This window comes from Pseudophryne corroboree, unplaced genomic scaffold (assembly GCF_028390025.1).
Source record: "Pseudophryne corroboree isolate aPseCor3 unplaced genomic scaffold, aPseCor3.hap2 scaffold_436, whole genome shotgun sequence".
NCBI classification, from domain to species: domain Eukaryota; kingdom Metazoa; phylum Chordata; class Amphibia; order Anura; family Myobatrachidae; genus Pseudophryne; species Pseudophryne corroboree.
Window position 1 is genome coordinate 198,821 of NW_026970063.1, and position 19,516 is coordinate 218,336.

The 19,516-nt window shown below is 50.4% G+C and overlaps 32 non-coding genes and 1 pseudogene across 32 annotated transcripts; all 33 read left to right on the forward strand.

Annotated features, from left to right (window-relative positions):
- The first annotated feature begins 87 nt into the window (after positions 1-87).
- LOC135026422 (U1 spliceosomal RNA) lies at positions 88-251 on the forward strand. Its single transcript, XR_010223056.1, has one exon. It is a non-coding gene; the product is annotated as a U1 spliceosomal RNA (small nuclear RNA).
- A 152-nt stretch (positions 252-403) lies between these two features.
- Positions 404-566, forward strand: LOC135026377 (U1 spliceosomal RNA). The gene has a single exon (XR_010223012.1). It is a non-coding gene; the product is annotated as a U1 spliceosomal RNA (small nuclear RNA).
- Positions 567-1,237: 671 nt separating this feature from the next.
- LOC135026307 (U1 spliceosomal RNA) lies at positions 1,238-1,401 on the forward strand. Its single transcript, XR_010222945.1, has one exon. It is a non-coding gene; the product is annotated as a U1 spliceosomal RNA (small nuclear RNA).
- Positions 1,402-2,372: 971 nt separating this feature from the next.
- On the forward strand, positions 2,373-2,536 carry LOC135026316 (U1 spliceosomal RNA). Its single transcript, XR_010222954.1, has one exon. It is a non-coding gene; the product is annotated as a U1 spliceosomal RNA (small nuclear RNA).
- A 152-nt stretch (positions 2,537-2,688) lies between these two features.
- LOC135026378 (U1 spliceosomal RNA) lies at positions 2,689-2,851 on the forward strand. The gene has a single exon (XR_010223013.1). It is a non-coding gene; the product is annotated as a U1 spliceosomal RNA (small nuclear RNA).
- A 671-nt stretch (positions 2,852-3,522) lies between these two features.
- On the forward strand, positions 3,523-3,686 carry LOC135026308 (U1 spliceosomal RNA). Its single transcript, XR_010222946.1, has one exon. It is a non-coding gene; the product is annotated as a U1 spliceosomal RNA (small nuclear RNA).
- A 152-nt stretch (positions 3,687-3,838) lies between these two features.
- Positions 3,839-4,001, forward strand: LOC135026366 (U1 spliceosomal RNA). Its single transcript, XR_010223001.1, has one exon. It is a non-coding gene; the product is annotated as a U1 spliceosomal RNA (small nuclear RNA).
- A 671-nt stretch (positions 4,002-4,672) lies between these two features.
- On the forward strand, positions 4,673-4,836 carry LOC135026296 (U1 spliceosomal RNA). Its single transcript, XR_010222934.1, has one exon. It is a non-coding gene; the product is annotated as a U1 spliceosomal RNA (small nuclear RNA).
- Positions 4,837-4,988: 152 nt separating this feature from the next.
- LOC135026355 (U1 spliceosomal RNA) lies at positions 4,989-5,151 on the forward strand. Its single transcript, XR_010222990.1, has one exon. It is a non-coding gene; the product is annotated as a U1 spliceosomal RNA (small nuclear RNA).
- A 671-nt stretch (positions 5,152-5,822) lies between these two features.
- LOC135026321 (U1 spliceosomal RNA) lies at positions 5,823-5,986 on the forward strand. The gene has a single exon (XR_010222959.1). It is a non-coding gene; the product is annotated as a U1 spliceosomal RNA (small nuclear RNA).
- A 152-nt stretch (positions 5,987-6,138) lies between these two features.
- On the forward strand, positions 6,139-6,301 carry LOC135026350 (U1 spliceosomal RNA). The gene has a single exon (XR_010222985.1). It is a non-coding gene; the product is annotated as a U1 spliceosomal RNA (small nuclear RNA).
- Positions 6,302-6,972: 671 nt separating this feature from the next.
- Positions 6,973-7,136, forward strand: LOC135026427 (U1 spliceosomal RNA). Its single transcript, XR_010223061.1, has one exon. It is a non-coding gene; the product is annotated as a U1 spliceosomal RNA (small nuclear RNA).
- Positions 7,137-7,288: 152 nt separating this feature from the next.
- LOC135026346 (U1 spliceosomal RNA) lies at positions 7,289-7,430 on the forward strand (annotated as a pseudogene).
- A 692-nt stretch (positions 7,431-8,122) lies between these two features.
- On the forward strand, positions 8,123-8,286 carry LOC135026303 (U1 spliceosomal RNA). Its single transcript, XR_010222941.1, has one exon. It is a non-coding gene; the product is annotated as a U1 spliceosomal RNA (small nuclear RNA).
- Positions 8,287-8,438: 152 nt separating this feature from the next.
- LOC135026370 (U1 spliceosomal RNA) lies at positions 8,439-8,601 on the forward strand. Its single transcript, XR_010223005.1, has one exon. It is a non-coding gene; the product is annotated as a U1 spliceosomal RNA (small nuclear RNA).
- A 671-nt stretch (positions 8,602-9,272) lies between these two features.
- LOC135026294 (U1 spliceosomal RNA) lies at positions 9,273-9,436 on the forward strand. The gene has a single exon (XR_010222932.1). It is a non-coding gene; the product is annotated as a U1 spliceosomal RNA (small nuclear RNA).
- A 152-nt stretch (positions 9,437-9,588) lies between these two features.
- On the forward strand, positions 9,589-9,749 carry LOC135026382 (U1 spliceosomal RNA). Its single transcript, XR_010223018.1, has one exon. It is a non-coding gene; the product is annotated as a U1 spliceosomal RNA (small nuclear RNA).
- Positions 9,750-10,420: 671 nt separating this feature from the next.
- LOC135026423 (U1 spliceosomal RNA) lies at positions 10,421-10,584 on the forward strand. The gene has a single exon (XR_010223057.1). It is a non-coding gene; the product is annotated as a U1 spliceosomal RNA (small nuclear RNA).
- Positions 10,585-10,736: 152 nt separating this feature from the next.
- Positions 10,737-10,899, forward strand: LOC135026379 (U1 spliceosomal RNA). The gene has a single exon (XR_010223014.1). It is a non-coding gene; the product is annotated as a U1 spliceosomal RNA (small nuclear RNA).
- A 671-nt stretch (positions 10,900-11,570) lies between these two features.
- LOC135026309 (U1 spliceosomal RNA) lies at positions 11,571-11,734 on the forward strand. The gene has a single exon (XR_010222947.1). It is a non-coding gene; the product is annotated as a U1 spliceosomal RNA (small nuclear RNA).
- A 152-nt stretch (positions 11,735-11,886) lies between these two features.
- LOC135026367 (U1 spliceosomal RNA) lies at positions 11,887-12,049 on the forward strand. Its single transcript, XR_010223002.1, has one exon. It is a non-coding gene; the product is annotated as a U1 spliceosomal RNA (small nuclear RNA).
- Positions 12,050-12,720: 671 nt separating this feature from the next.
- On the forward strand, positions 12,721-12,884 carry LOC135026317 (U1 spliceosomal RNA). The gene has a single exon (XR_010222955.1). It is a non-coding gene; the product is annotated as a U1 spliceosomal RNA (small nuclear RNA).
- Positions 12,885-13,036: 152 nt separating this feature from the next.
- LOC135026380 (U1 spliceosomal RNA) lies at positions 13,037-13,199 on the forward strand. Its single transcript, XR_010223015.1, has one exon. It is a non-coding gene; the product is annotated as a U1 spliceosomal RNA (small nuclear RNA).
- A 671-nt stretch (positions 13,200-13,870) lies between these two features.
- Positions 13,871-14,034, forward strand: LOC135026310 (U1 spliceosomal RNA). Its single transcript, XR_010222948.1, has one exon. It is a non-coding gene; the product is annotated as a U1 spliceosomal RNA (small nuclear RNA).
- Positions 14,035-14,186: 152 nt separating this feature from the next.
- On the forward strand, positions 14,187-14,349 carry LOC135026368 (U1 spliceosomal RNA). Its single transcript, XR_010223003.1, has one exon. It is a non-coding gene; the product is annotated as a U1 spliceosomal RNA (small nuclear RNA).
- Positions 14,350-15,020: 671 nt separating this feature from the next.
- On the forward strand, positions 15,021-15,184 carry LOC135026297 (U1 spliceosomal RNA). The gene has a single exon (XR_010222935.1). It is a non-coding gene; the product is annotated as a U1 spliceosomal RNA (small nuclear RNA).
- A 152-nt stretch (positions 15,185-15,336) lies between these two features.
- On the forward strand, positions 15,337-15,499 carry LOC135026356 (U1 spliceosomal RNA). The gene has a single exon (XR_010222991.1). It is a non-coding gene; the product is annotated as a U1 spliceosomal RNA (small nuclear RNA).
- A 671-nt stretch (positions 15,500-16,170) lies between these two features.
- Positions 16,171-16,334, forward strand: LOC135026403 (U1 spliceosomal RNA). The gene has a single exon (XR_010223037.1). It is a non-coding gene; the product is annotated as a U1 spliceosomal RNA (small nuclear RNA).
- Positions 16,335-16,486: 152 nt separating this feature from the next.
- Positions 16,487-16,649, forward strand: LOC135026388 (U1 spliceosomal RNA). Its single transcript, XR_010223025.1, has one exon. It is a non-coding gene; the product is annotated as a U1 spliceosomal RNA (small nuclear RNA).
- A 674-nt stretch (positions 16,650-17,323) lies between these two features.
- Positions 17,324-17,487, forward strand: LOC135026416 (U1 spliceosomal RNA). Its single transcript, XR_010223050.1, has one exon. It is a non-coding gene; the product is annotated as a U1 spliceosomal RNA (small nuclear RNA).
- A 152-nt stretch (positions 17,488-17,639) lies between these two features.
- Positions 17,640-17,802, forward strand: LOC135026365 (U1 spliceosomal RNA). Its single transcript, XR_010223000.1, has one exon. It is a non-coding gene; the product is annotated as a U1 spliceosomal RNA (small nuclear RNA).
- A 671-nt stretch (positions 17,803-18,473) lies between these two features.
- On the forward strand, positions 18,474-18,636 carry LOC135026305 (U1 spliceosomal RNA). The gene has a single exon (XR_010222943.1). It is a non-coding gene; the product is annotated as a U1 spliceosomal RNA (small nuclear RNA).
- A 152-nt stretch (positions 18,637-18,788) lies between these two features.
- LOC135026336 (U1 spliceosomal RNA) lies at positions 18,789-18,951 on the forward strand. The gene has a single exon (XR_010222974.1). It is a non-coding gene; the product is annotated as a U1 spliceosomal RNA (small nuclear RNA).
- The last annotated feature ends 565 nt before the right edge of the window (positions 18,952-19,516 follow it).

Below are 19,516 nucleotides of genomic sequence, written 5' to 3' on the forward strand. Positions count from 1 at the left end.
GAGTTCCCTTGTGCTGCCTCAGTTGAATCTCCTTTACTTGACAGAGTTGTGCCTGAGCAGAGGCACTCCCCAGCCCTATCCCAAATCATACTTATTTTGCATAGGAGATACCATGGTCATGAAGTTTGTTCTCCCAGGGTGAGGTTCATTCATTGCATTCTGGGTATGCTGACACCTGTGATTTCCCCAAATGTGGGAAACTCGACTGCATTATTTGTGGTAGTGGGGGACTGTGTTTGTGCTTTCCTCTGGTCAGCTCTGGTAAAAGTCCGATTTCTTTGTCTCAGATCTGCCTCTAGCCTTGTTCTTCTTTCGAGAGTTCCCTTGTGCTGCCTCAGTTGGATCTCCTTCACTTGACAGGGGGGTGCCCGAGCAGCGACCCTCCCCAGCTCTAGCCCAACTCCTACTAACCTGCCAGGTGATATACTATGATCAGGAAGGTGCTTCTCCCAGGGCAAGGCTCACCCATTGCACTCTGGGTGTGCTGATCCTGCGATTTCCCCAAATTTGGGAAACTTGATTGCATAATTTGTGTTTCCCCTGGTCGGCTCTCGTATAATTCAGATCTCTTTGTCTCAGGTCTCTCTCCAGCCTAGTTTGCTGTCTGTTTCCACTTATCTTTTCTTGAGCCGCTCCCTTCTATGCCCTTGCGCACTATCCTGACTTCTCCCGTCTGCTTACTTTGTGCCTTCCAACGCACAATGCGAACTACAGGTAGTGCTGCAGGGCCCACACCCTTTTACTTGCCTTAAAGAGCAGCTCTGGAGCTGTTACAGTGCCCAACTGCTGCAAGAAATCAGCTTGAATGCTTCAAGGGCTGGGGCATAGCCAGCATGAGCCCCACACCGAAGGAGGGTGGAGGTGTTTAATGCGAACTAGGGGTCATCCAAGCGCCGCAAAAGGCCGCCATGCCCTGCACGCCCCTTTTCTCTTTTCATATGCACATGAGGGTTGAAGCCAACTTTGACCCACTGCTTGGATGACATCACCATATGCAAATCCATCTGCTGCAGGCCTTCCCCCAGGAATGCTTGCACTAGTTGTTGCATTTGGTTTGTTGTTTGGGGGTGCTTCAGTATTAGGCAGCCTTCTGCCCTCCCATGTTCATCTGAAAATATGTGTTCTCCCTGCAGTTGTTGTCCCCAGATGAGAGTTCCCTTGTGCTGCCTCAGTTGAATCTCCTTTACTTGACAGAGATGTGCCTGAACAGCGGCCCTCCCCAGCCCTATCCCAAATCATACTTATTTTGCATAGGAGATGCCATGGTCATGAAGATTGTTCTCCCAGGGTGAGGTTCATTCATTGCATTCTGGGTATGCTGACCCCTGTGATTTCCCGAAATGTGGGTAACTCGACTGCATTATTTGTGGTAGTGGGGGACTGTGTTTGTGCTTTCTTCTGGTCAGCTCTGGTAAAAGTCCGATTTCTTTGTCTCAGATCTTCCTCTAGCCTTGTTCCTCTTTCGAGAGTTTCCTTGTGCTGCCTCAGTTGGATCTCCTTCACTTGACAGGGGGGTGCCCGAGCAGCGACCCTCCCCAGCTCTAGCCCAACTCCTACTTACCTGCCAGGTGAGATACTATGATCATGAAGGTGCTTCTCCCAGGGCAAGGCTCACCCATTGCACTCTGGGTGTGCTGCAAATGTGGGAAACTTGACTACATAATTTGTGTTTCCCCTGGTTGGCTCTCGTATAATTCAGATCTCTTTGTCTCAGGTCTCTCTCCAGCCTAGTTTGCTGTCTGTTTCCACTTCTCTTTTCTTGAGCCGCTCCCTTCTATGCCCTTGCGCACTATCCTGACTTCTCCCGTCTGCTTAATTTGTGCCTTCCAACGCACAATGCGAACTACAGGTAGTGCTGCAGGGCCCACACCCTTTTACTTGCCTTACAGAGCAGCTCTGGAGCTGTTACAGTGCCCAGCTGCTGCAAGAAATCAGTTTGAATGCTTCAGGGGCTGGGGCATAGCCAACATGAGCCCCACACCGAAGGAGGGTGGAGGTGTTTAATGCGAACTAGGGGTCATCCAAGCGCCGCAAAAGGCCGCCATGCCCTGCACGCCCCTTTTCTCTTTTCATATGCAGACGAGGGTTGAAGCCAACTTTGACCCACTGCTTGGATGACATCACCATATGCAAATCCATCTGCTGCAGGCCGTCCCCCAGGAATGCTTGCACTAGTTGTTGCATTTGGTTTGTTGTTTGGGGGTGCTTCAGTATTAGGCAGCCTTCTGCCCTCCCATGTTCATCTGAAAATATGTGTTCTCCCTGCAGTTGTTGTCCCCAGATGAGAGTTCCCTTGTGCTGCCTCAGTTGAATCTCCTTTACTTGACAGAGATGTGCCTGAGCAGCGGCCCTCCCCAGCCCTATCCCAAAACATACTTATTTTGCATAGGAGATACCATGGTCATGAAGATTGTTCTCCTAGGGTGAGGTTCATTCATTGCATTCTGGGAATGCTGACCTCTGTGATTTCCCGAAATGTGGGTAACTCGACTGCATTATTTGTGGTAGTGGGGGACTGTGTTTGTGCTTTCTTCTGGTCAGCTCTGGTAAAAGTCCGATTTCTTTGTCTCAGATCTTCCTCTAGCCTTGTTCCTCTTTCGAGAGTTTCCTTGTGCTGCCTCAGTTGGATCTCCTTCACTTGACAGGGGGGTGCCCGAGCAGCGACCCTCCCCAGCTCTAGCCCAACTCCTACTAACCTGCCAGGTGATATACTATGATCAGGAAGGTGCTTCTCCCAGGGCAAGGCTCACCCATTGCACTCTGGGTGTGCTGATCCTGCGATTTCCCCAAATTTGGGAAACTTGATTGCATAATTTGTGTTTCCCCTGGTCGGCTCTCGTATAATTCAGATCTCTTTGTCTCAGGTCTCTCTCCAGCCTAGTTTGCTGTCTGTTTCCACTTCTCTTTTCTTGAGCCGCTCCCTTCTATGCCCTTGCGCACTATCCTGACTTCTCCCGTCTGCTTACTTTGTGCCTTCCAACGCACAATGCGAACTACAGGTAGTGCTGCAGGGCCCACACCCTTTTACTTGCCTTAAAGAGCAGCTCTGGAGCTGTTACAGTGCCCAACTGCTGCAAGAAATCAGCTTGAATGCTTCAAGGGCTGGGGCATAGCCAACATGAGCCCCACACCGAAGGAGGGTGGAGGTGTTTAATGCGAACTAGGGGTCATCCAAGCGCCGCAAAAGGCCGCCATGCCCTGCACGCCCCTTTTCTCTTTTCATATGCAAATGAGGGTTGAAGCCAACTTTGACCCACTGCTTGGATGACATCACCATATGCAAATCCATCTGCTGCAGGCCTTCCCCCAGGAATGCTTGCACTAGTTGTTGCATTTGGTTTGTTGTTTGGGGGTGCTTCAGTATTAGGCAGCCTTCTGCCCTCCCATGTTCATCTGAAAATATGTGTTCTCCCTGCAGTTGTTGTCCCCAGATGAGAGTTCCCTTGTGCTGCCTCAGTTGAATCTCCTTTACTTGACAGAGATGTGCCTGAACAGCGGCCCTCCCCAGCCCTATCCCAAATCATACTTATTTTGCATAGGAGATGCCATGGTCATGAAGATTGTTCTCCCAGGGTGAGGTTCATTCATTGCATTCTGGGTATGCTGACCCCTGTGATTTCCCGAAATGTGGGTAACTCGACTGCATTATTTGTGGTAGTGGGGGACTGTGTTTGTGCTTTCTTCTGGTCAGCTCTGGTAAAAGTCTGATTTCTTTGTCTCAGATCTTCCTCTAGCCTTGTTCCTCTTTCGAGAGTTTCCTTGTGCTGCCTCAGTTGGATCTCCTTCACTTGACAGGGGGGTGCCCGAGCAGCGACCCTCCCCAGCTCTAGCCCAACTCCTACTTACCTGCCAGGTGAGATACTATGATCATGAAGGTGCTTCTCCCAGGGCAAGGCTCACCCATTGCACTCTGGGTGTGCTGCTCCTGCGATTTCCTCAAATGTGGGAAACTTGACTACATAATTTGTGTTTCCCCTGGTTGGCTCTCGTATAATTCAGATCTCTTTGTCTCAGGTCTCTCTCCAGCCTAGTTTGCTGTCTGTTTCCACTTCTCTTTTCTTGAGCCGCTCCCTTCTATGCCCTTGCGCACTATCCTGACTTCTCCCGTCTGCTTAATTTGTGCCTTCCAACGCACAATGCGAACTACAGGTAGTGCTGCAGGGCCCACACCCTTTTACTTGCCTTACAGAGCAGCTCTGGAGCTGTTACAGTGCCCAGCTGCTGCAAGAAATCAGTTTGAATGCTTCAGGGGCTGGGGCATAGCCAACATGAGCCCCACACCGAAGGAGGGTGGAGGTGTTTAATGCGAACTAGGGGTCATCCAAGCGCCGCAAAAGGCCGCCATGCCCTGCACGCCCCTTTTCTCTTTTCATATGCAGACGAGGGTTGAAGCCAACTTTGACCCACTGCTTGGATGACATCACCATATGCAAATCCATCTGCTGCAGGCCGTCCCCCAGGAATGCTTGCACTAGTTGTTGCATTTGGTTTGTTGTTTGGGGGTGCTTCAGTATTAGGCAGCCTTCTGCCCTCCCATGTTCATCTGAAAATATGTGTTCTCCCTGCAGTTGTTGTCCCCAGATGAGAGTTCCCTTGTGCTGCCTCAGTTGAATCTCCTTTACTTGACAGAGATGTGCCTGAGCAGCGGCCCTCCCCAGCCCTATCCCAAAACATACTTATTTTGCATAGGAGATACCATGGTCATGAAGATTGTTCTTCTAGGGTGAGGTTCATTCATTGCATTCTGGGAATGCTGACCTTTGTGATTTCCCCAAATGTGGGAAACTCGACTGCATTATTTGTGGTAGTGGGGGACTGTGTTTGTGCTTTCCTCTGGTCAGCTCTGGTAAAAGTCAGATTTCTTTGTCTCAGATCTTCCTCTAGCCTTGTTCTTCTTTCGACATTTCCCTTGTGCTACCTCAGTTGGATCTCCTTCACTTGACAGGGGGGTGCCCGAGCAGCGACCCTCCCCAGCTCTAGCCCAACTCCTACTTACCTGCCAGGTGATATACTATGATCAGGAAGGTGCTTCTCCGAGGGCAAGGCTCACCCATTGCACTCTGGGTGTGCTGATCCTGCGATTTCCCCAAATGTGGGAAACTTGACTGCATAATTTGTGTTTCCCCTGGTCGGCTCTCGTATAATTCAGATCTCTTTGTCTCAGGTCTCTCTCCAGCCTAGTTTGCTGTCTGTTTCCACTTCTCTTTTCTTGAGCCGCTCCCTTCTATGCCCTTGCGCACTATCCTGACTTCTCCCGTCTGCTTAATTTGTGCCTTCCAACGCACAATGCGAACTACAGGTAGTGCTGCAGGGCCCACACCCTTTTACTTGCCTTACAGAGCAGCTCTGGAGCTGTTACAGTGCCCAGCTGCTGCAAGAAATCAGTTTGAATGCTTCAGGGGCTGGGGCATAGCCAACATGAGCCCCACACCGAAGGAGGGTGGAGGTGTTTAATGCGAACTAGGGGTCATCCAAGCGCCGCAAAAGGCCGCCATGCCCTGCACGCCCCTTTTCTCTTTTCATATGCAGACGAGGGTTGAAGCCAACTTTGACCCACTGCTTGGATGACATCACCATATGCAAATCCATCTGCTGCAGGCCGTCCCCCAGGAATGCTTGCACTAGTTGTTGCATTTGGTTTGTTGTTTGGGGGTGCTTCAGTATTAGGCAGCCTTCTGCCCTCCCATGTTCATCTGAAAATATGTGTTCTCCCTGCAGTTGTTGTCCCCAGATGAGAGTTCCCTTGTGCTGCCTCAGTTGAATCTCCTTTACTTGACAGAGTTGTGCCTGAGCAGCGGCACTCCCCAGCCCTATCCCAAATCATACTTATTTTGCATAGGAGATACCATGGTCATGAAGTTTGTTCTCCCAGGGTGAGGTTCATTCATTGCATTCTGGGTATGATGGCACCTGTGATTTCCCCAAATGTGGGAAACTTGACTGCATTATTTGTGGTAGTGGGGGACTGTGTTTGTGCTTTCCTCTGGTCAGCTCTGGTAAAAGTCCGATTTCTTTGTCTCAGATCTTCCTCTAGCCTTGTTCTTCTTTCGAGAGTTCCCTTGTGCTGCCTCAGTTTGGTCACCTTCACTTGACAGGGGGGTGCCCGAGCAGCGACCCTCCCCAGCTCTAGCCCAACTCCTACTAACCTGCCAGGTGATATACTATGATCAGGAAGGTGCTTCTCCCAGGGCAAGGCTCACCCATTGCACTCTGGGTGTGCTGATCCTGCGATTTCCCCAAATGTGGGAAACTTGACTGCATAATTTGTGTTTCCCCTGGTCGGCTCTCGTATAATTCAGATCTCTTTGTCACAGGTCTCTCTCCAGCCTAGTTTGCTGTCTGTTTCCACTTCTCTTTTCTTGAGCCGCTCCCTTCTATGCCCTTGCGCACTATCCTGACTACTCCCGTCTGCTTACTTTGTGCCTTCCAACGCACAATGCGAACTACAGGTAGTGCTGTAGGGCCCACACCCTTTTACTTGCCTTACAGAGCAGCTCTGGAGCTGTTACAGTGCCCAGCTGCTGCAAGAAATCAGCTTGAATGCTTCAGGGGCTGGGGCATAGCCAACATGAGCCCCACACCGAAGGAGGGTGGAGGTGTTTAATGCGAACTAGGGGTCATCCAAGCGCCGCAAAAGGATGCCATGCCCTGCATACCCCTTTTCTCTTTTCATATGCAGACGAGGGTTGAAGCCAACTTTGACCCACTGCTTGGATTACATCACCATATGCAAATCCATCTGCTGCAGGCCTTCCCCCAGGAATGCTTGCACTAGTTGTTGCATTTGGTTTGTTGTTTGGGGGTGCTTCAGTATTAGGCAGCCTTCTGCCCTCCCATGTTCATCTGAAAATATGTGTTCTCCCTGCAGTTGTTGTCCCCAGATGAGAGTTCCCTTGTGCTGCCTCAGTTGAATCTCCTTTACTTGACACAGATGTGCCTGAGCAGCGGCCCTCCCCAGCCCTATCCCAAATCATACTTATTTTGCATAGGAGATACCATGGTCATGAAGATTGTTCTCCCTGGGTGAGGTTCATTCATTGCATTCTGGGTATGCTGACCCCTATGATTTCCCCAAATGTGGGAATCTCAACTGCATTATTTGTGGTAGTGGGGGACTGTGTTTGTTCTTTCCTCTGGTCAGCTCTGGTAAAAGTCAGATTTATTTGTCTCAGATCTTCCTCTAGCCTTGTTCTTCTTTTGAGAGTTTCCTTGTGCTGCCTCAGTTGGATCTCCTTCACTTGACAGGGGGGTGCCCGAGCAGCGACCCTCCCCAGCTCTAGCCCAACTCCTACTTACCTGCCAGGTGAGATACTATGATCATGAAGGTGCTTCACCCAGGGCAAGGCTCACCCATTGCACTCTGGGTGTGCTGCTCCTGCGATTTCCCCAAATGTGGGAAACTTGACTGCATAATTTGTGTTTCCCCTGGTCGGCTCTCGTATAATTCATATCTCTTTGTCTCAGGTCTCTCTCCAGCTTAGTTTGCTGTCTGTTTCCACTTCTCTTTTCTTGAGCCGCTCCCTTCTATGCCCTTGCGCACTATCCTGACTTCTCCCGTAAGCTTAATTTGTGCCTTCCAACGCACAATGCGAACTACAGGTAGTGCTGCAGGGCCCACACCCTTTTACTTGCCTTACAGAGCAGCTCTGGAGCTGTTACAGTGCCCAGCTGCTGCAAGAAATCAGTTTGAATGCTTCAGGGGCTGGGGCATAGCCAACATGAGCCCCACACCGAAGGAGGGTGGAGGTGTTTAATGCGAACTAGGAGTCATCCAAGCGCCGCAAAAGGACGCCATGCCCTGCATACCCCTTTTCTCTTTTCATATGCAGACGAGGGTTGAAGCCAACTTTGACCCACTGCTTGGATTACATCACCATATGCAAATCCATCTGCTGCAGGCCTTCCCCCAGGAATGCTTGCACTAGTTGTTGCATTATGTTTGTTGTTTGGGGGTGCTTCAGTATTAGGCAGCCTTCTGCCCTCCCATGTTCATCTGAAAATATGTGTTCTCCCTGCAGTTGTTGTCCCCAGATGAGAGTTCCCTTGTGCTGCCTCAGTTGAATCTCCTTTACTTGACAGAGTTGTGCCTGAGCAGTGGTACTCCCCAGCCCTATCCCAAATCATACTTATTTTGCATAGGAGATACCATGGTCATGAAGTTTGTTCTCCCAGGGTGAGGTTCATTCATTGCATTCTGGGTATGCTGACACCTGTGATTTCCCCAAATGTGGGAAACTCGACTGCATTATTTGTGGTAGTGGGGTACTGTGTTTGTGCTTTCCTCTGGTCAGCTCTGGTAAAAGTCAGATTTCTTTGTCTCAGATCTTCCTCTAGCCTTGTTCTTCTTTCGAGAGTTCCCTTGTGCTGCCTCAGTTGGATCTCCTTCACTTGACAGGGGGGTGCCCGAGCAGCGACCCTCCCCAGCTCTAGCCCAACTCCTACTAACCTGCCAGGTGATATATTATGATCAGGAAGGTGCTTCTCCCAGGGCAAGGCTCACCCATTGCACTCTGGGTGTGCTGATCCTGCGATTTCCCTAAATTTGGGAAACTTGACTGCATAATTTGTGTTTCCCCTGGGCGGCTCTCGTATAATTCAGATCTCTTTGTCTCAGGTCTCTCTCCAGCCTAGTTTGCTGTCTGTTTCCACTTCTCTTTTCTTGAGCTGCTCCCTTCTATGCCCTTGCGCACTATCCTGACTTCTCCCGTATGCTTAATTTGTGCCTTCCAACGCACAATGCGAACTACAGGTAGTGCTGCAGGGCCCACACCCTTTTACTTGCCTTACAGAGCAGCTCTGGAGCTGTTACAGTGCCCAGCTGCTGCAAGAAATCAGCTTGAATGCTTCAGTGGCTGGGGCATAGCCAACATGAGCCCCACACCGAAGGAGGGTGGAGGTGTTTAATGCGAACTAGGGGTCATCCAAGCGCCGCAAAAGGCCGCCATGCCCTGCATACCCCTTTTCTCTTTTCATATGCAGATGAGGGTTCCAGCCAACTTTGACCCACTGCTTGGATGACTTCACCGTATGCAAATCCGTCTTCTGCAGACCTTCCCCCAGGAATGCTTGTACTAGTTGTTGCATTTGGTTTGTTGTTTGGGGGTGCTTCAGTATTAGGCAGCCTTCTGCCCTCCCATGTTCATCTGAAAATATGTGTTCTCCCTGCAGTTGTTGTCCCCAGATGAGAGTTCCCTTGTGCTGCCTCAGTTGAATCTCCTTTACTTGACAGAGTTGTGCCTGAGCAGCGGCACTCCCCAGCCCTATCCCAAATCATACTTATTTTGCATAGGAGATACCATGGTCATGAAGTTTGTTCTCCCAGGGTGAGGTTCATTCATTGCATTCTGGGTATGCTGGCACCTGTGATTTCCCCAAATGTGGGAAACTCGACTGCATTATTTGTGGTAGTGGGGGACTGTGTTTGTGCTTTCCTCTGGTCAGCTCTGGTAAAAGTCCGATTTCTTTGTCTCAGATCTTCCTCTAGCCTTGTTCTTCTTTCGAGAGTTCCCTTGTGCTGCCTCAGTTGGGTCACCTTCACTTGACAGGGGGGTGCCCGAGCAGCGACCCTCCCCAGCTCTAGCCCAACTCCTACTAACCTGCCAGGTGATATACTATAATCAGGAAGGTGCTTCTCCCAGGGCAAGGCTCACCCATTGCACTCTGGGTGTGCTGATCCTGCGATTTCCCCAAATTTGGGAAACTTGACTGCATAATTTGTGTTTCCCTGGTCGGCTCTCGTATAATTCAGATCTCTTTGTCTCAGGTCTCTCTCCAGCTTAGTTTGCTGTCTGTTTCCACTTCTCTTTTCTTGAGCCGCTCCCTTCTATGCCCTTGCGCACTATCCTGACTTCTCCCGTATGCTTAATTTGTGCCTTCCAACGCACAATGCAAACTACAGGTAGTGCTGCAGGGCCCACACCCTTTTACTTGCCTTACAGAGCAGCTCTGGAGCTGTTAAGTGCCCAGCTGCTGCAAGAAATCAGCTTGAATGCTTCAGGGGCTGGGGCATAGCCAACATGAGCCCCACACCGAAGGAGGCTGGAGATGTTTAATGCGAACTAGGGGTCATCCAAGCGCCGCAAAAGGCCGCCATGCCCTGCATACCCCTTTTATCTTTTCATATGCAGATGAGGGTTCCAGCCAACTTTGACCCACTGCTTGGATGACATCACCGTATGCAAATCCGTCTTCTGCAGACCTTCCCCCAGGAATGCTTGTACTAGTTGTTGCATTTGGTCTGTTGTTTGGGGATGCTTCAGTATTAGGCAGCCTTCTGCCCTCCCATGTTCATCTGAAAATATGTGTTCTCCCTGCAGTTGTTGTCCCCAGATGAGAGTTCCCTTGTGCTGCCTCAGTTGAATCTCCTTTACTTGACAGAGTTGTGCCTGAGCAGAGGCACTCCCCAGCCCTATCCCAAATCATACTTATTTTGCATAGGAGATACCATGGTCATGAAGTTTGTTCTCCCAGGGTGAGGTTCATTCATTGCATTCTGGGTATGCTGACACCTGTGATTTCCCCAAATGTGGGAAACTCGACTGCATTATTTGTGGTAGTGGGGGACTGTGTTTGTGCTTTCCTCTGGTCAGCTCTGGTAAAAGTCCGATTTCTTTGTCTCAGATCTGCCTCTAGCCTTGTTCATCTTTCGAGAGTTCCCTTGTGCTGCCTCAGTTGGATCTCCTTCACTTGACAGGGGGGTGCCCGAGCAGCGACCCTCCCCAGCTCTAGCCCAACTCCTACTAACCTGCCAGGTGATATACTATGATCAGGAAGGTGCTTCTCCCAGGGCAAGGCTCACCCATTGCACTCTGGGTGTGCTGATCCTGCGATTTCCCCAAATTTGGGAAACTTGATTGCATAATTTGTGTTTCCCCTGGTCGGCTCTCGTATAATTCAGATCTCTTTGTCTCAGGTCTCTCTCCAGCCTAGTTTGCTGTCTGTTTCCACTTCTCTTTTCTTGAGCCGCTCCCTTTTATGCCCTTGCGCACTATCCTGACTTCTCCCGTCTGCTTACTTTGTGCCTTCCAACGCACAATGCGAACTACAGGTAGTGCTGCAGGGCCCACACCCTTTTACTTGCCTTAAAGAGCAGCTCTGGAGCTGTTACAGTGCCCAACTGCTGCAAGAAATCAGCTTGAATGCTTCAAGGGCTGGGGCATAGCCAGCATGAGCCCCACACCGAAGGAGGGTGGAGGTGTTTAATGCGAACTAGGGGTCATCCAAGCGCCGCAAAAGGCCGCCATGCCCTGCACGCCCCTTTTCTCTTTTCATATGCACATGAGGGTTGAAGCCAACTTTGACCCACTGCTTGGATGACATCACCATATGCAAATCCATCTGCTGCAGGCCTTCCCCCAGGAATGCTTGCACTAGTTGTTGCATTTGGTTTGTTGTTTGGGGGTGCTTCAGTATTAGGCAGCCTTCTGCCCTCCCATGTTCATCTGAAAATATGTGTTCTCCCTGCAGTTGTTGTCCCCAGATGAGAGTTCCCTTGTGCTGCCTCAGTTGAATCTCCTTTACTTGACAGAGATGTGCCTGAACAGCGGCCCTCCCCAGCCCTATCCCAAATCATACTTATTTTGCATAGGAGATGCCATGGTCATGAAGATTGTTCTCCCAGGGTGAGGTTCATTCATTGCATTCTGGGTATGCTGACCCCTGTGATTTCCCGAAATGTGGGTAACTCGACTGCATTATTTGTGGTAGTGGGGGACTGTGTTTGTGCTTTCTTCTGGTCAGCTCTGGTAAAAGTCCGATTTCTTTGTCTCAGATCTTCCTCTAGCCTTGTTCCTCTTTCGAGAGTTTCCTTGTGCTGCCTCAGTTGGATCTCCTTCACTTGACAGGGGGGTGCCCGAGCAGCGACCCTCCCCAGCTCTAGCCCAACTCCTACTTACCTGCCAGGTGAGATACTATGATCATGAAGGTGCTTCTCCCAGGGCAAGGCTCACCCATTGCACTCTGGGTGTGCTGCTCCTGCGATTTCCTCAAATGTGGGAAACTTGACTACATAATTTGTGTTTCCCCTGGTTGGCTCTCGTATAATTCAGATCTCTTTGTCTCAGGTCTCTCTCCAGCCTAGTTTGCTGTCTGTTTCCACTTCTCTTTTCTTGAGCCGCTCCCTTCTATGCCCTTGCGCACTATCCTGACTTCTCCCGTCTGCTTAATTTGTGCTTTCCAACGCACAATGCGAACTACAGGTAGTGCTGCAGGGCCCACACCCTTTTACTTGCCTTACAGAGCAGCTCTGGAGCTGTTACAGTGCCCAGCTGCTGCAAGAAATCAGTTTGAATGCTTCAGGGGCTGGGGCATAGCCAACATGAGCCCCACACCGAAGGAGGGTGGAGGTGTTTAATGCGAACTAGGGGTCATCCAAGCGCCGCAAAAGGCCGCCATGCCCTGCACGCCCCTTTTCTCTTTTCATATGCAGACGAGGGTTGAAGCCAACTTTGACCCACTGCTTGGATGACATCACCATATGCAAATCCATCTGCTGCAGGCCGTCCCCCAGGAATGCTTGCACTAGTTGTTGCATTTGGTTTGTTGTTTGGGGGTGCTTCAGTATTAGGCAGCCTTCTGCCCTCCCATGTTCATCTGAAAATATGTGTTCTCCCTGCAGTTGTTGTCCCCAGATGAGAGTTCCCTTGTGCTGCCTCAGTTGAATCTCCTTTACTTGACAGAGATGTGCCTGAGCAGCGGCCCTCCCCAGCCCTATCCCAAAACATACTTATTTTGCATAGGAGATACCATGGTCATGAAGATTGTTCTCCTAGGGTGAGGTTCATTCATTGCATTCTGGGAATGCTGACCTCTGTGATTTCCCGAAATGTGGGTAACTCGACTGCATTATTTGTGGTAGTGGGGGACTGTGTTTGTGCTTTCTTCTGGTCAGCTCTGGTAAAAGTCCGATTTCTTTGTCTCAGATCTTCCTCTAGCCTTGTTCCTCTTTCGAGAGTTTCCTTGTGCTGCCTCAGTTGGATCTCCTTGACTTGACAGGGGGGTGCCCGAGCAGCGACCCTCCCCAGCTCTAGCCCAACTCCTACTAACCTGCCAGGTGATATACTATGATCAGGAAGGTGCTTCTCCCAGGGCAAGGCTCACCCATTGCACTCTGGGTGTGCTGATCCTGCGATTTCCCCAAATTTGGGAAACTTGATTGCATAATTTGTGTTTCCCCTGGTCGGCTCTCGTATAATTCAGATCTCTTTGTCTCAGGTCTCTCTCCAGCCTAGTTTGCTGTCTGTTTCCACTTCTCTTTTCTTGAGCCGCTCCCTTCTATGCCCTTGCGCACTATCCTGACTTCTCCCGTCTGCTTACTTTGTGCCTTCCAACGCACAATGCGAACTACAGGTAGTGCTGCAGGGCCCACACCCTTTTACTTGCCTTAAAGAGCAGCTCTGGAGCTGTTACAGTGCCCAACTGCTGCAAGAAATCAGCTTGAATGCTTCAAGGGCTGGGGCATAGCCAACATGAGCCCCACACCGAAGGAGGGTGGAGGTGTTTAATGCGAACTAGGGGTCATCCAAGCGCCGCAAAAGGCCGCCATGCCCTGCACGCCCCTTTTCTCTTTTCATATGCAAATGAGGGTTGAAGCCAACTTTGACCCACTGCTTGGATGACATCACCATATGCAAATCCATCTGCTGCAGGCCTTCCCCCAGGAATGCTTGCACTAGTTGTTGCATTTGGTTTGTTGTTTGGGGGTGCTTCAGTATTAGGCAGCCTTCTGCCCTCCCATGTTCATCTGAAAATATGTGTTCTCCCTGCAGTTGTTGTCCCCAGATGAGAGTTCCCTTGTGCTGCCTCAGTTGAATCTCCTTTACTTGACAGAGATGTGCCTGAACAGCGGCCCTCCCCTGCCCTATCCCAAATCATACTTATTTTGCATAGGAGATGCCATGGTCATGAAGATTGTTCTCCCAGGGTGAGGTTCATTCATTGCATTCTGGGTATGCTGACCCCTGTGATTTCCCGAAATGTGGGTAACTCGACTGCATTATTTGTGGTAGTGGGGGACTGTGTTTGTGCTTTCTTCTGGTCAGCTCTGGTAAAAGTCTGATTTCTTTGTCTCAGATCTTCCTCTAGCCTTGTTCCTCTTTCGAGAGTTTCCTTGTGCTGCCTCAGTTGGATCTCCTTCACTTGACAGGGGGGTGCCCGAGCAGCGACCCTCCCCAGCTCTAGCCCAACTCCTACTTACCTGCCAGGTGAGATACTATGATCATGAAGGTGCTTCTCCCAGGGCAAGGCTCACCCATTGCACTCTGGGTGTGCTGCTCCTGCGATTTCCTCAAATGTGGGAAACTTGACTACATAATTTGTGTTTCCCCTGGTTGGCTCTCGTATAATTCAGATCTCTTTGTCTCAGGTCTCTCTCCAGCCTAGTTTGCTGTCTGTTTCCACTTCTCTTTTCTTGAGCCGCTCCCTTCTATGCCCTTGCGCACTATCCTGACTTCTCCCGTCTGCTTAATTTGTGCCTTCCAACGCACAATGCGAACTACAGGTAGTGCTGCAGGGCCCACACCCTTTTACTTGCCTTACAGAGCAGCTCTGGAGCTGTTACAGTGCCCAGCTGCTGCAAGAAATCAGTTTGAATGCTTCAGGGGCTGGGGCATAGCCAACATGAGCCCCACACCGAAGGAGGGTGGAGGTGTTTAATGCGAACTAGGGGTCATCCAAGCGCCGCAAAAGGCCGCCATGCCCTGCACGCCCCTTTTCTCTTTTCATATGCAGACGAGGGTTGAAGCCAACTTTGACCCACTGCTTGGATGACATCACCATATGCAAATCCATCTGCTGCAGGCCGTCCCCCAGGAATGCTTGCACTAGTTGTTGCATTTGGTTTGTTGTTTGGGGGTGCTTCAGTATTAGGCAGCCTTCTGCCCTCCCATGTTCATCTGAAAATATGTGTTCTCCCTGCAGTTGTTGTCCCCAGATGAGAGTTCCCTTGTGCTGCCTTAGTTGAATCTCCTTTACTTGACAGAGATGTGCCTGAACAGCCGCCCTCCCCAGCCCTATCCCAAATCATACTTATTTTGCATAGGAGATACCATGGTCATGAAGATTGTTCTTCTAGGGTGAGGTTCATTCATTGCATTCTGGGAATGCTGACCTTTGTGATTTCCCCAAATGTGGGAAACTCGACTGCATTATTTGTGGTAGTGGGGGACTGTGTTTGTGCTTTCCTCTGGTCAGCTCTGGTAAAAGTCAGATTTCTTTGTCTCAGATCTTCCTCTAGCCTTGTTCTTCTTTCGACATTTCCCTTGTGCTACCTCAGTTGGATCTCCTTCACTTGACAGGGGGGTGCCCGAGCAGCGACCCTCCCCAGCTCTAGCCCAACTCCTACTTACCTGCCAGGTGATATACTATGATCAGGAAGGTGCTTCTCCGAGGGCAAGGCTCACCCATTGCACTCTGGGTGTGCTGATCCTGCGATTTCCCCAAATGTGGGAAACTTGACTGCATAATTTGTGTTTCCCCTGGTCGGCTCTCGTATAATTCAGATCTCTTTGTCTCAGGTCTCTCTCCAGCCTAGTTTGCTGTCTGTTTCCACTTCTCTTTTCTTGAGCCGCTCCCTTCTATGCCCTTGCGCACTATCCTGACTTCTCCCGTCTGCTTAATTTGTGCCTTCCAACGCACAATGCGAACTACAGGTAGTGCTGCAGGGCCCACACCCTTTTACTTGCCTTACAGAGCAGCTCTGGAGCTGTTACAGTGCCCAGCTGCTGCAAGAAATCAGTTTAAATGCTTCAGGGGCTGGGGCATAGCCAACATGAGCCCCACACCGAAGGAGGGTGGAGGTGTTTAATGCGAACTAGGGGTCATCCAAGCGCCGCAAAAGGCCGCCATGCCCTGCACGCCCCTTTTCTCTTTTCATATGCAGACGAGGGTTGAAGCCAACTTTGACCCACTGCTTGGATGACATCACCATATGCAAATCCATCTGCTGCAGGCCGTCCCCCAGGAATGCTTGCACTAGTTGTTGCATTTGGTTTGTTGTTTGGGGGTGCTTCAGTATTAGGCAGCCTTCTGCCCTCCCATGTTCATCTGAAAATATGTGTTCTCCCTGCAGTTGTTGTCCCCAGATGAGAGTTCCCTTGTGCTGCCTCAGTTGAATCTCCTTTACTTGACAGAGATGTGCCTGAGCAGCGGCCCTCCCCAGCCCTATCCCAAAACATACTTATTTTGCATAGGAGATACCATGGTCATGAAGATTGTTCTCCTAGGGTGAGGTTCATTCATTGCATTCTGGGAATGCTGACCTCTGTGATTTCCCCAAATGTGGGAAACTCAACTGCATTATTTGTGGTAGTGGGGGACTGTGTTTGTGCTTTCCTCTGGTCAGCTCTGGTAAAAGTCAGATTTCTTTGTCTCAGATCTTCCTCTAGCCTTGTTCTTCTTTCGAGAGTTCCCTTGTGCTGCCTCAGTTGGATCTCCTTCACTTGACAGGGGGGTGCCCGAGCAGCGACCCTCCCCAGCTCTAACCCAACTCCTACTTACCTGCCAGGTGAGATACTATGATCATGAAGGTGCTTCTCCCAGGGCAAGGCTCACCCATTGCACTCTAAGTGTGCTGCCCCTGCGATTTCTCCAAATGTGGGAAACTTGACTGCATAATTTATGTTTCCCCTGGTCGGCTCTCGTATAATTCAGATCTCTTTGTCTCAGTTCTCTCTCCAGCCTTGTTTGCTGTCTGTTTCCACTTCTTTTTTCTTGAGCCTCTCCCTTCTATACCCTTGTGCACTATCCTGACTTCTCCTCCCGTCTGCTTACTTTGTGCCTTCTAATGCACAATGCAAACTACAGGTAGTGCTGCAGGGCCCACACCCTTTTACTTGCCTTACAGAGCAGCTCTGGAGCTGTTACAGTGCCCAGCTGCTGCAAGAAATAAGTTTGAATGCTTCAGGGGCTGGGTCATGGCCAACATGAGCCCCACACCGAAGGAGGGTGGGGGTGTTTAATGCGAACTATGGGTCATCCAAGCGCCGCAAAAGGCCGCCATGCCCTGCATACCCCTTTTCTCTTTTCATATGCAGATGAGGGTTCCAGCCAACTTTGGCCCACTGCTTGGATGACATCACCATATGCAAATCCATCTGCTGCAGGCCTTCCCCCAGGAATGCTTGCACTAGTTGTTGCATTTGGTTTGTTGTTTGGGGGTGCTTCAGTATTAGGCAGCCTTCTGCCCTCCCATGTTCATCTGAAAATATGTGTTCTCCCTGCAGTTGTTGTCCCCAGATGAGAGTTCCCTTGTGCTGCCTCAGTTGAATCTCCTTTACTTGACAGAGATGTGCCTGAGCAGCGGCCCTCCCCAGCCCTATCCCAAAACATACTTATTTTGCATAGGAGATACCATGGTCATGAAGATTGTTCTCCTAGGGTGAGGTTCATTCATTGCATTCTGGGAATGCTGACCTCTGTGATTTCCCCAAATGTGGGAAACTCGACTGCATTATTTGTGGTAGTGGGGGACTGTGTTTGTGCTTTCCTCTGGTCAGCTCTGGTAAAAGTCAGATTTCTTTGTCTCAGATCTTCCTCTAGCCTTGTTCTTCTTTCGACATTTCCCTTGTGCTACCTCAGTTGGATCTCCTTCACTTGACAGGGGGGTGCCCGAGCAGCGACCCTCCCCAGCTCTAGCCCAACTCCTACTTACCTGCCAGGTGATATACTATGATCAGGAAGGTGCTTCTCCGAGGGCAAGGCTCACCCATTACACTCTGGGTGTGCTGATCCTGCGATTTCCCCAAATGTGGGAAACTTGACTGCATAATTTGTGTTTGACCTGGTCGGCTCTCGTATAATTCAGATCTCTTTGTCTCAGGTCTCTCTCCAGCCTAGTTTGCTGTCTGTTTCCACTTCTCTTTTCTTGAGCCGCTCCCTTCTATGCCCTTGCGCACTATCCTGACTTCTCCCGTCTGCTTACTTTGTGCCTTCCAACGCACAATGCGAACTACAGGTAGTGCTGCAGGGCCCACACCCTTTTACTTGCCTTACAGAGCAGCTCTGGAGCTGTTACAGTGCCCAGCTGCTGCAAGAAATCAGTTTGAATGCTTCAGGGGCTGGGGCATAGCCAACATGAGCCCCACACCGAAGGAGGGTGGAGGTGTTTAATGCGAACTAGGGGTCATCCAAGCGCCGCAAAAGGCCGCCATGCCCTGCACGCCCCTTTTCTCTTTTCATATGCACATGAGGGTTGAAGCCAACTTTGACCCACTGCTTGGATGACATCACCATATGCAAATCCATCTGCTGCAGGCCTTCCCCCAGGAATGCTTGCACTAGTTGTTGCATTTGGTTTGTTGTTTGGGGGTGCTTCAGTATTAGGCAGCCTTCTGCCCTCCCATGTTCATCTGAAAATATGTGTTCTCCCTGCAGTTGTTGTCCCCAGATGAGAGTTCCCTTGTGCTGCCTCAGTTGAATCTCCTTTACTTGACAGAGATGTGCCTGAGCAGCGGCCCTCCCCAGCCCTATCCCAAAACATACTTATTTTGCATAGGAGATACCATGGTCATGAAGATTGTTTTCCCAGGGTGAGGTTCATTTATTGCATTCTGGTATGCTGACCCCTATGATTTCCCCAAATGTGGGAAACTCGACTGCATTATTTGTGGTAGTGGGGGACTGTGTTTGTTCTTTCCTCTGGTCAGCTCTGGTAAAAGTCAGATTTATTTGTCTCAGATCTTCCTCTAGCCTTGTTCTTCTTTCGAGAGTTTCCTTGTGCTGCCTCAGTTGGATCTCCTTCACTTGACAGGGGGGTGCCCGAGCAGCGACCCTCCCCAGCTCTAGCCCAACTCCTACTTACCTGCCAGGTGAGATACTATGATCATGAAGGTGCTTCTCCCAGGGCAAGGCTCACCCATTGCACTCTGGGTGTGCTGCTCCTGCGATTTCCCCAAATGTGGGAAACTTGACTGCATAATTTGTGTTTCCCCTGGTCGGCTCTCGTATAATTCAGATCTCTTTGTCTCAGGTCTCTCTCCAGCCTAGTTTGCTGTCTGTTTCCACTTCTCTTTTCTTGAGCCGCTCCCTTCTATGCCCTTGCGCACTATCCTGACTTCTCCCGTATGCTTAATTTGTGCCTTCCAACGCACAATGCGAACTACAGGTAGTGCTGCAGGGCCCACACCCTTTTACTTGCCTTACAGAGCAGCTCTGGAGCTGTTACAGTGCCCAACTGCTGCAAGAAATCAGCTTGAATGCTTCAGGGGCTGGGGCATAGCCAACATGAGCCCCACACCGAAGGAGGGTGGAGGTGTTTAATGCGATAATCCTGTCTTCCAAGACCAGAATCTCACTCCATTGGTGGCTGCACAGTTCTCACCTCCTAGAGGGGCGATGGTTCGGGATCCAGGACTGGATCCTAGGGACCAAGGATGCAACCCTCCGAGGCTGGGAAGCAGTCACACAGGGGGAAAACATCCAAGGAAGATGGTCAAGTCAGGAAAGTTGTCTCCACATAAATGTTCTGGAGTTAAGGGCCATTTAATAACTGCAGACACAGTACGCACTGGGACGGGTGCCC